This window comes from Echinops telfairi, unplaced genomic scaffold, assembly GCF_000313985.2.
Source record: "Echinops telfairi isolate 266 unplaced genomic scaffold, ASM31398v2 ScPeMD7_4225;HRSCAF=4972, whole genome shotgun sequence".
In the NCBI taxonomy this organism is placed as follows: Eukaryota; Metazoa; Chordata; class Mammalia; order Afrosoricida; family Tenrecidae; genus Echinops; species Echinops telfairi.
Genome location: NW_022108124.1, coordinates 15,032,978 through 15,045,464, shown reverse-complemented (window position 1 = coordinate 15,045,464; position 12,487 = coordinate 15,032,978). Strand labels below are relative to the sequence as shown.

The following is a 12,487-nucleotide window of genomic DNA, read 5'->3' as shown; positions in this document are numbered from 1 at the left end:
CTGTGCTGACCTGCAGGGACCCTCTCGGACAGAGAACTGCCCCGCAGCTGTACTCTTCACAGATGCCGCGTGTCAGTGCTTTGGCCTGCGGAGGAGCTGGGTGCTGAACTCTCTCTCATGCAACCAGGTCTCCCTGAGAAGCGGAGGAATTGATGTAAAGTAATCGTGGGGACTGGGGAGCAGTATAAAGGGGGACATAGCTAAGGCACTGTGTTAGTCTGGGTAAACTAGAGCAACAAATCCATAGAAACTCATCTATGTAGAAGAGAGTTTTATACACAGGGTAAATGTACATTCCGAAAGCATCCCAACCCAGTTCAGTCTAAGCCGACTAAGTCCGACTTGGCCCATATGTCCGGCACCGATCTATAAAGTCCTCCTCAAACTCACAAAACATATACAATGACGCCGAATGCAGGAGGGTCACAGGCTAGCGGGTAGAAAGTCTCTGAATCCAGTGGTGGTGTAAGCATCTCAGTGCTGGCAGGAGTCTCCATGTGGCTGCTCCAGCACCCAGGGCTGCATCAGGGTAGGTCCATGTGGCTTCTCCTCAGGGATGTCTCGCAGGAAATGAGCCTTGCCAGCTAGGGCAGCCACACACCGGTCTGACCATCAGAGAGCAAGAGACAAGAGAACTAGAAAGGCGAGGCTCACTGAACCACTTAGCTCTTCAGTGAATCCCACATGTGTTTATCGGCCAGGTTGGCACAATAAACCTTAACTATCACAGGCACATACTAGGGGAAAAAGTACATTAGTACCAACAAGTATAATATATAGAAAACTTGAGTAAAAGGGAAAAAATGAAAGGAAAGGACTAAAAATAAATCTACGACTCCAAACAATAATTATAAATGGGCTGGACTCTCCTTGAGAACCAGAGACAAGCTCTCGGGCTAAAATTCAAACCCCGTAAAGTTTTCATCGAGATGAAGTTTAGGAGACCTGCCTAAAAGCAAATCATGGAGGAATGTTGACTTTAATCTAGATTAGAGGGATCAAGGAGAGACTGGAAAATGAAAACCCAAACCGAGAGAGGTGCTGCTTCAATATAAAAAGCTCAAAGAGGCCTGAGCCATTCCGTGAAGCCAAACATAAACCGATAGTTTATGCTAAGAGACCCCGTTGTTTAGTAAGATGTAACAGTCATACATCTTAGGGCCTTGAAAAACAAGCAGCGAACTACACCAAGCAAAATCTCCTGGACAGCTAAGGAGGGCCCGAGAAAATCCCAAGGTGAGTAGCCAAGACCAGTAGGCATTGTTAACGCGTCTCCTTCAGTATTGGCTGGATTGAGGAGTCAAAAGCAAGCGACATCGGAAAGGATCACACCCCTCGAGCGAATAGCTCTTTGTGAACTCCTTTGACCCCGAGAAACACGGCTGAAAATATTGAAAGAGATTTAACCACACGGAACGCTTGAGCACATTCCCTGCCATCAGAGCTATGCCAGGCCCCGCTCTCCCATTGCACTTGATGGCGGTGGCAGCTCTCTTTGTTTCTCCCCCGTCTGTCTCTGCGGGTGGATAAATCAAGACGGAGCTGGCGTGATGATGAGACGCTGGGGGCGGGGGGAGGTGAAAGCGTGGGGCCGAGGCACCAGCGTTATTCCTGAGTTTACTCTGTGCACACGGCTGAGTGCTCGGCTGCTCAGGACACGTGGGACAGCTCAAGCCACCCTAGAGGTGGTGCGGAAGAAAGGCCTGACGTGCCTCTGGAGAGTCACAGCCTTGAGAGAGGGCCGGAGCTGCAGTTTTTTACCCTGGAACCCACAAGTCTTCATGATTCTAGAATCAGCTCGACAGCAGCCGGATTGACCTCGTTTACTAAATGCTTGTAAGCCTCTGTGTGCTGCTCTCTCTCTCTCTGTCTCTCTATTCTTCCTCCAATTGCCATCACAGTCCTGCACAGAGGAATTACCACTCCAGTTTGTAGGTGAGCTACCACTTAGAGGTAACTCCAAAGGTGGCTTATGTGTCACTGTGATGTTGGAAGCGGTGTCAACCATCAACCATACTTTAAATCTCAGCAGGGTCACCCATCGTGGGGAGGTTTCAGCAGAGCTCTTGGACTAAGATAGGCTATGAAGAAAGGCCTGGTGATCCAGTTCCGGAAGACAAGCAGTGAACACCTACCGATCACTTCAGAGTTGGATCAGATACAGTGTTGAGAGAGAGGTAAAAGCACTCAGAAGGCACACTGGCCGCCCGCTGACCAAAAACCACGAAGAGGCTGTGGGACTGAGCAGCTTCCTCTTCTGTGATACAGGGGCTGGCTCGAAGTCAGGGCAGACCCAATGACAGCCAACCATCACCACCACCACCACCGTTTGTAGGTGATGGATAACACATCCGCATGGTTCCCTACGTGGACCATAATAACCCCGTGAATTCCAGCAGGTAAGCGCTCTGTGGGCATCTTTGCCAGAGGCCATATCCCAGCCGGGCAGAGCGAAGCAGCCTTTCCTTGAAAGAGGAGGTATACCTTCTCCTTCTTGTGTTTGTTTGCTTTGCTTTTCCTGCACATGGTATTTACGTCATGATTGGGACGCTACCATCCCAAGAACGGTTGACCAGAAGAAGGAATAGCAACCTATGAGTGGTCTGAGGGGCTTGCATTTCCTTCGCAGGACAGCCCCACCCCCACCCCCAGCAGAGCAAGGAGAACAAGCCCTCTCCCCCCAGAGCCGGACTTTCTGACCTCACACTCCTTTCCCTTCTTTGGGTGGTGTTCTTCCACTACTGGGGGGCAAGGTTGAGGATCGTAACACTGACCCACTTCCCAGCAGGGTGGTGAGAGGCAATGACTAATTATACAGACTAATAAAATAGTTACACAGCCCACACAGCACCTTTGGAAGGGCCAGGGCCTATTTAATGAAAACCGTGGCCGTGCTAGATAAACACCACCCAGAGCCTTGCACGACTCCGGAGAAGAGTAAACAACTTGCCAGGGTAATTTCAAGCGCTATTAGACACTCGTGGCAAATATCACTGTTCTCCGAGAGGAGAGAGACGCTGCCCGTGAGGCATCTTCACTGCAGGCCACAACCCGGCCGGGCAGAGCTCGGAAGCTTGATTAAAAGGAGCAGTGACCTTCCTTGTAAGCCTCTGGATCTCTGGGCTCTTTCATAAGCCAGGAAGGGAGACCTCAGGCATCCTTGGGCACAAGCTGGAGCGCTCACCTTGTTTGCTTTGAAAAGAGATCCCTCTCTAGGAATCTGCACTTGAGATGGGTCTGGTTGGTTAGCCCCTCAAACGCAAAGACACCACATCAAGTGCCCATGTGTTCATTGTGACGCATGGGCACCCTGGGTGCTGCACAGCAGAACTACACTCCATAGGGTGGTTGTGACCTTTCCGAAGCAGATCACGAGGCCTGCCCTTCTAGGTGGGTTCGAACCACCCAGCTGCTGGTCATGAGTCAACTACTTCAGACACCTCAGTGAGAAGATCTTTGCAGCGAGCCAAGAAAGAGTCAGCAATAGGACCCCTTTGAGTAACACAAGGAAGGCCGGTCCGTCAGAAGGGCCCAGACCGGAAAGCAGAACCAGAGCCAGGACGTTGGTGCCGGGGACAGAGATTGCCTTTCTGTTGATTTCAGAGCAGGGGGCTAGAGGTGGGTGAGAGGCTGAGAGTGCGTGGAGATCAGCACAGTGAAAGTGGCTACCCACCACGCCTAGAGCTGGAGGAACCCAGACGGAGGTGGTATCACCGGAACCCAGGAGATGTGAGCGGGGACCTGGGAGAAGATACAGCCTGAGATGCAACCCCAAACTGAGAGAGGAGACAACTCTGGCTTGTCCCCTTCTCCTGTCTCCTCAGTCTTCTATGGGTGCCTTCCATTGGCCAGATCTCAGCAGAAGCTGACAGGCAAGAGAGCCTAGGATGGGTAGTTTGTGTGACAGGCGGTCCGAAGCAGAGCAGGAGAACACTCTTGGGGGTCTATGGCCATGGTGAGCAGAGAGAGCAGAATGAGAGAGGCCTGAGACTCCCTAAGTCACAGAGCATGCTAGACTCTATCGGAATACCACTGAAAAAGCACTTAGCCCTATTGATTTTGACTCACACCAAACCCTAACGGCAGGGAAGAACTTCTCTGCAGTGGAAGGGCTTCCTAGGCTGTGCTCTTTAAGGGAGCAGAGTGTCAGATCTTTCTCCTGTGGGACTGCTGGGTGGGTTTGACCCACCAACAGCCACCAGGGCTCCGTTAGAGATTTTAAAGCTGGGGGTGGCTTTTCCCATCCCACATGCTAAATAATCAGCAGGAGCAGAGCCCAGGCTGCCTAACACACGGTCTCTCCACAAGGTGAGGCTTAGACCACGTCTTCTCCCCAGTAGTACAAGACCAGGGAATATGGCCTGGTGTGAAAGTCCTAATGCCACAGGCCCTCCTGCCCTGAGTTTAAGTTCCATCCTTGTACTGCCCCCAAAGACCCCAAGCCAGGGCCAACCTGATTCTAACCAAATTCTAACGCCGACCAACAGTGGCATTGCAGTGATAAAATGTCATCTTAGTGTTCACCACAAGTCACTAACCCGGACAATAGGCTCAACAACTGGACCGATGTGTTAAAAACAGCAACGGAGCTATGAACCTGTCAAGTGGCCCGAGATGACAATTTAGAAAGTTCCAGACCAACCTTCCTCTTGTGTTCCTCATTAAGGAAGGTGCTTAAAATCGTAAAGTGTCTTATGAGTCAGGTCAGTTCACGGGGTGCGAATGTAATGGCCCACCCTGAGTGTTGAATGATTTTCTTCCTGTGACGACGACGTGATAATTTCAGAAACTTTGACCTGGGAAGGGAAAAGCAATTCATTTCCATTCACTAGGTGCCAACAGAATGGAACAGTTGGTAGCGAACTGAGTGTTTCTTTAGGTGGGCAGGGGGATGGGTTTCAACCATGTGCAGAATCTCAGGGGAACAGCGCCCCTCCGGTTGTATAATTTGTTAGTGCTGGAACCGGACACCAGAGTCCAGGGCTCTAGCCCAGAAGCTGTGTCAGTGACATGCTTTCTGTTCTGAGGGTCCTTTCGCTGGACCAGGACCATTCATCCCAACCTTGCGTGGAGGTGCAGCTCTCGGACCGTTTCAAGGTTTGATGCTCATACACAGGCGTTTCTATGACTCCCCGGCATTGTATCTGAGGATACCACGAGGGCATGACTTTCCTGGTGTCTGGCTCCCTGGGTGGTGCGAACGGTTAATGAACTTGGCTGTTGCACAGAATGCTGGTGGTCTGTGTCCACTTGGAGGATCCTCAGGAGAAAGTCCTGGTGATCCACTTCTGAAAGGCCATAGCCGTTGAAAACCCCACATGCTACAGTCATCCTCAGACACACATGAGGTCACCATGAGTCAGGGTCCACCTGATGGCAACTGGTATGAGTTCTTGGGTGCCCAGCACAGGCCAAGAGCTCAGGCGATGTATACCACTGTATACCACTGTTGCTTTACAAGTGGTTGTGGTGCATGGTCTCCATCTGGCCGACTATAGGCTCCGGTAAAGCTCTCCCTGACCCCGCCCTCTCTCTCCATTTTCTGTGCAGACAGGCTGTGGCCAGCACTTGTTGAATCCTGGAACCAGAGGGGAGCATGTGCTTGGGATAGCTACGCCACTGCTCTCTCCATGTTGTGTATGTGTGTGTACAGTGCCCCTCTGCTATGATTTCTGGGAGACGGAGCATCCACTTCTAGCACCTACGAAAGTGTTGGTGGCATTATAGACACTCAATACTTACGTGTGGCATCATGAGTCAATTGGGGCAGGTTATCAAAGTCTCACTGTGGTTGGCATGTGGAGACAGTGTCCCTGAACTTTGTCTTACCTAGTCACCAAGTGAATGCTAGCTCATAGGAAAGACAACCCATTTGGAAACTCTCAAAGTTTGACTCTGGCCAGGAAAACCTTTCTCCTGTGGGCCAAAGTTCTTAGAAAGGTTCTGTGTCCAGAGCATCTGCTGTGATTTCTGGACAGCTGAGCATCCAGCCCCAGCTCCTAGGAAAGCGGTCATGTCATGGGCATGGGATACTCATGGCCTAATGAGTCATGAATGTTGGCATATATCAAAATCGTACCCTGGTTGGCATACAGGGTAGAGTTTTGAGACCAGTAATGTCTTCAGTATTCATGTGTCTCCTCTTTTCTCCCTGTTCGTGTCCAGGTATATTGGTTGTAGATGGAAATCTCCTAACCTTTGGTAAGAACTGGGGGGAAAGGGAAAATAACAAACAAACAAAAACCAAACCGGTTGCCATTTAGACAATTTTAACGCATGACAACTGTGGTAGTTATATAATCATTTGTCAGTTTGAAGGGATTAAGAGTGAAGAAGTGGAGTCTAGCCTGTCAATCAGGCCATAGCCAATGAGGCCTCTGTGTGGGCATGGCCTTCTCCTGAGGATTCTGGGAACTCTGGTATTCCTCCTTGGAGGTGGGAGCCATACTTGCGCTCTCTGCTGAGTCCCTGTGAGACATCCTCGTTGACAAGCCACATGGAGACAGGCTGGTGGCAGCCAATTCCCTGAGTTGGTGGAACCACATGGAGACCTTTCCAGCGCTGAGATGCTTACAATGCCACTGGATCCACAAGACTTCCCACCCACTGGCCTGTGATCTTCCTGCATTCAGCATCATTGCGTTTAGTGAGTCTGAAGAGGACTTTAGAGATAGGTGGTGGACATATGGGCTAATATCGGACTTGTGGACTTGATTTGGAGTGGGCTGTTTTCTCAATATTCAATTGCTCTTGTATATAAAGCTCTTTCCTATACACACTTATCAGTGTCTATGAACTTGTATCTCTAGTCTACCCAGACTAACACAACAGCATCTATCCAGTAGAACTGAATTCCATAGGGTTTTAGGGGAACAGAGTCCACGCTGTGGGCTAGGCATTGGCCTGTTAACTGCAAGACTGGTGATTCAAGCCTACCAACTGCTCCACAGGAGAAAGGTGAGGTTGTCTGCTCCCATGGAGAGTTACAGTCTTGAGAACCCATACAGAGTCCTTGTGAGGTAGAACAAGCTCACTAGGAATGGGTTGGGTTTAGTCTTGGTTGAGCAGAAGTGCACAATTAGATCTCGGTGTTACGTTGCTCTGTCTAAAGGGCTATAGTATGTATTCCTGCATCTGTGCCATTCTAGCTTCAGGGTTGTCTGAAAAGTAAGACAATTTTACATCTAAGCAGTAACTCAACCAGCCTAATGCTCAGAAGTTGCCAAGTGGGTGACTCGTAGTAGAATAAGAGCCTTTCCCCTGCAGCACATTTTTTTGTAATGCCAATTGATTATGAGGGAACTACTTAGGGGACAAAATTAACCTGTGGGTCGCAACCCCTATGGGGGTCGAATGACCCTTTTACAAGGGGTCGCCTGATTCATAACAGGAGCAAAATTACAATTATGAAGTAGCAATGAAAAGAATTTTATGGTTGTGGGGGGTCCCTACAACATGAGGAACTGTATTAAAGGGTCGTGGCATTAGGAAGGTTGAGAACCAGTGCTCTAGGTGAACTGTCTTTGGCTGCATTGGCTTAGTAGTGTTAGACTCGTGGCTTTTAGGAACTTGCCGTCTTGCAAGACAGATGGAGAAAGAAGAGAGATGTGACTCCTGAGCACAAAGTAGATGTAGCTCAACCCTACTCAGTGATATTTGGGTTTTACAGATAAGCACTTGCAGCTGTTGAACATAATTGCCATGATTAAAATTTCTACAGGATGAATACATATTACGGCCAAGTCAATGCCAACTCATAGAGACCCATTAGGACAAAGCAGAATTATCCACCGAGTTTCTAAGGTGATAAACTTTAGGGAAACAGTTTCCCATGTATTTTTCCCAGGGATCATCCGGGGAGTTTAAACCACAAACCTTTCAGTCAGAAACCAAGGGCTTAACCACTATGCTACCAGGACTCCTTGCAGGATAAATGGACTTTACTCTTGAGTGTTTGAAACTCGCTAACCCTGACTTCCTCTGCTGCCATTCTGCAGAAGTGGTGTTTTGGTGTTTTTCCTTAATGTACACATTTTTAGGAGATCATCTATTGCACTAAAGGACTGTTGTGAACCAAGAACTTGAGACAGCTGGATTCTACCCTCTGCCGATTTTTTCACCTTGCTGAAACTGGCAAGTAGACATGGGTGCTGCCAACAGTTAATGCCTTGGGCTGCTAACCCAAAGGTTCATTCAAGCCCACCCAGAGGTGCTCAGAGGAAAGGCCTGGTGGCCTAATTTCAAAAACTGTCCATTGAAACCCCTGTGCAGCCCAGTTCTCCTCTGACACACACGGGGGTTGTCATGGGTCGGGACTGTCTGCACAGCGACCACTTCTGTTTGGTGGACAACTTCACTCTAGGGTCCTTGTGTGACAGCAGGAGGTTGTAACAGTCCAGGCCTCTCTTTTCGGCAGGATGTTGACACAGCTCACCTCACGTAGGTAAACATTCTGGCAGACACTGTGCCGTTTGGTGGAAAATAGCCATTCTGCCGAGAGATGGCCGACCGAGGTACAGGAAGAGAACGTGAGAAGAAGCAGCATGGCACCTGCCAGTGTGGTAGGCGCGCTGGGACTCCGTTTTGCTTCGTTTTCACTACAGCTGACTAATAGCATTACTTGGATGAATTTTCTAGTGTGTCGTAAAGTGCCGTATGTACCCCTGGAAGAACTAGAATCCACTCCTTTATTTTCCCCCTGCTCCCCCCACCTCCTTTCGCTCCTTCTAGGTAGGGGGCATGACACCACTTGGGCCATGCTCTTTAACGGATCAACTCAAAGGTCAAGTCAATGGCGGAAAGCAAGGCCCTCTTCCTGTGTGCACATGTGAAGTGCATCAGGCATTTTCCCTGGGTTGTTCAGAACTGTTCTCCATAGAAACAACTTATGACAGATCACTTACAAAGAACTCACTGTAGTGATCGAGGATCGGAAGAGACCAACACTGTCATTTCTGACATTTTAAACGAAGCTTTGCGGTGTGCTGGGTGTTGAGTTCGCTGCGACTCGTGGTGGCCCTGTGCACAGCAGAATGATGCATTGCCCTGCCCTGTGCCATGCTCACAATTGTTGTCATGTTTGTGCCCCTGTTTATGATCAAGTTGTAAGGCTTCCATAAGGTCCTGTCATACAGACCAACCTGTGGCACCCACATGCATTACATCTCAGACTCATTTTAGCATTGTTTATTTACCTATGCAGCTATAAATACTGTTTTATAAAAAGTTGTTTGTCTTAATATTTCACTGATTCACATTCACTTTTCATTAAGATTAAGGTTTTGGTTCAATGATGTTAAGACCAGCAGATAGCAAGCGTGTGTGTGTATATATATATATATGCATAAATATATATAGATGCACATCTACGAACACAATAAACTCTCATTTGAATAGCATTATTAGAGTTCTGTTTAATAAAACAATGTGGCAATACATGCTGTATGTTATTGACAATTATGCTATTGCCTTATATCATTATTAATGATAAACTTCCCCCATCTTCTTAAATTGTGTAATTACATGTGGACAGATAACCTGAATGTAAATTTAAAATATACACTCTCAGGTAATCATTCTAAAGTGATAGCACTTGTTACTTATGACGCAGTAATAACCACCACCTTCTACAACAGAAACTTTCCTTTCTTTAAAGTGAAATATGTATTAAAATGCAACATAAGCTCAGGAAGATGCACAAACCCTAAATGTTTGTAGCTCTTGAATCTTGGCATTTCTTTTAATATTTAATTTTAAATGATGTGTGGGTTGTAAATTATTCTCGTGTGTATTTCTGAAGCAGCAGCAGAATTACATTATATTTTGCTTATTAAAAACATCCAGAATGGTGGTTTTCAAAATTGCTTTAGCCAACGAGTGCTGGTAAGGATGTGAAGAAATTGGAACATTTATCCATTGCTGGTGGGCGTGTGATATAATGCAGCCATTATGAAAAAGTTTGACTGTTCCTTAAACAATTATACATAAAATTGCCATACGATCCCAACCCCTCCACTCTTGCCTGGATACCTAAAGGAGTCGAAAACAGGGACTCTTAGTCACATAGCAATGTTCACTGCAGTGCTACTCACTGTAGCCAAAGGCTAGCAAGACCCTAAATGTCCATCAGGAGACAAGTAGTATAAGAACGAGTGGTGACATCTGACCCCCTCTGTCTTCACGGTAGGAAAGACAATCGCACCCAGCATCAGCCCACACCCCATTTCTATTAGGTGGAAGTCAGACATGCCTCAGTGCTTCAAGCTTTATACCAGTTCTAATACCAACCATCCCTCCCATGGGATTCTCTACTTTTCTATCGGGTTTGATAATCTGTTGCAACGGTCACACACAACGCACAGACTGTATTCGCCTTATAGAGTTTATTAGGGATGTTCCTAGGTTACAGGAGGGTAACATAGGTGCTAAACTTGTGGCTCTCCTTTCTTTTTGTCTCATCAATGTGGTGCTGATGTATTTATAGAGGTGAGATCATTGCTTCAGGATACCAAAATTCAAGAGGAGATGTGAACATTTTATTCACTAACAAGCTATCTAATCCCCTTGGTAGGCTATCAACACCTCATCTTTGCATAGAAATTAAATGGACTACATCTGTGGGAAGAGATAATGGAGAAGCTCAATCTCACTAACCGAAGCAAGACCAGGGGCTAACTGTAGAGCAGACCATGAACTGCTCATGTGCAAGTTCAGGTTGTAGCTGAAGAAAGCGAAAGTAAATGTACGAGGGACAAAGTATAATCATCAGAGTAACTCATCTGAATTTGGAGAACGTCTCGATGCGTTGGGCACTAATGACTGAAGACCAGACGAGTTGTGGGATGGCATCCAGAGCACAGCACATGGAGAAAGCGAAGGGTCACTGAAAAGACAGGAAAGAAAGACAAGACAAATGTGGATGCCGGAAGAGACTCTGAAACTTGCTCATCGCCATACAGTTGCTAAAAAGAAGTAGAAGAGCTGAACAAAAAAGTGTCAAAGGAGAGCCTGAGAAGACAAAGTAAAGTATTAGGATGAAATGTGCAAAGACCTGGGGTACCAAAACGAAGAGCATGCTCAACCTACCTCAAGCTGAAAGAACTGAATGAAAAATGCAAGTGGTTAGCTGCAACACTGGAAGATTCTATGCAAATTAAAACAACAATGAGCTACCACCTAACACCCTCAAAGATAGCCCAGTTCAAAACACCAGAAATCAACAAGTGTTGGAGGAGCTGTGGTAACATAGGAACTCTGGTTCACTGGTGGTGGACTTTTAAGTATGTACAGCCACTATAGAAATTGGTTTGGCAATATCTAAAACAGAGGGAAATTGAGCTACCATATGACCCAGCAATCCCCCTACTGGGCCAGAAGAGGCAAGAAACAAACCACGGCCAGACATCTGTGCTCCAATGTTCATTGTGTTACAGTTCACAACCACAAGGAGTTGGAAACAACCCAAATTTCCATCAACAGATGAGTGGATTAAAAAACTGTGGTACATACACACAGTGGAGTACTATGCATCGCTAAAAAGCAATGAGGAATGCATGAAGCACATCACCGCATGGAAAGAAATCATGCTAAGCAAAGTAAGCCAAGCACCAAAGGAGAAGTACAACATGTATCCACTTAGGTAAGTTTACATATATATAAAAAGAAAGAACAGAAATGTAAATGCAAAAGGGGCAGAGGGAAAAGGCTACTGTATACAAATAGTCCTGGGGTGAGGTCCAGGTAGTATGGCAGGGGCTGGAGCAAATCCAGGGATGCATATGGTAGCCAAATAAAAAGGAGGCAGGGGAAAAAAAAGACATGGGTAGTGAGAGAAGTGGGTACTAAACCCCCATGGGGAGGGTATTGTTTATATCTCCACAGGGAAAGAGGGACCAGACTTCAACCCGGTGCTCCAAGATGTGAATGCAACATACCAGCATGAATCAGGGAACCAGTAGAGAGGTCTGAGGGCCTGGTCCCAATCCCAACTACATGGAAAGTTGCCTCTTCCCCCAGAAGAATTTACTTCAGAGGATAGCACTGAAGTTACAGCTCAGGGAGAGGGACCTGTCTTATCAGAACACATGGGAGCAAATGAAGGAAGAGGAAGAGAGAGTGGAGCACATTCTGACCCACCATGCCTTGAGAACGATATCCCTGCTCAGAGCAGACAATGCACAGAGAGGACCATATGGCTGGCCCCACTATGAGACATGACATTCCTCACTGACCTACAGCCCTATGGGGGACAGCACTGGAGACACAGCCTGGGGATTGTGCCACCACACCAAGGCAAAACACTAAGGGTGCAATAGAATAGCTAGGGGAGCAGAGCAAGGAAGTCCCGAGAGAATGCCAAAAATAAACTTTGGGGCCAGGGTGTGGAACCCCATCAGACTCAACTGGGAAACATTCTTAAAGGTCAACAAACAGACCTTGAACTATTTACAGGCTTTTCTTTCTCTTTTTTTTTTTTTGTCATTGGTTT

At 47.3% G+C, this 12,487-nt stretch overlaps 1 pseudogene; it reads left to right on the top strand.

Annotated features, from left to right (window-relative positions):
* The first annotated feature begins 2,355 nt into the window (after nt 1-2,355).
* The window catches only part of LOC115871253, a 23,498-nt pseudogene continuing 13,366 nt past the window's right edge, over nt 2,356-12,487 (top strand).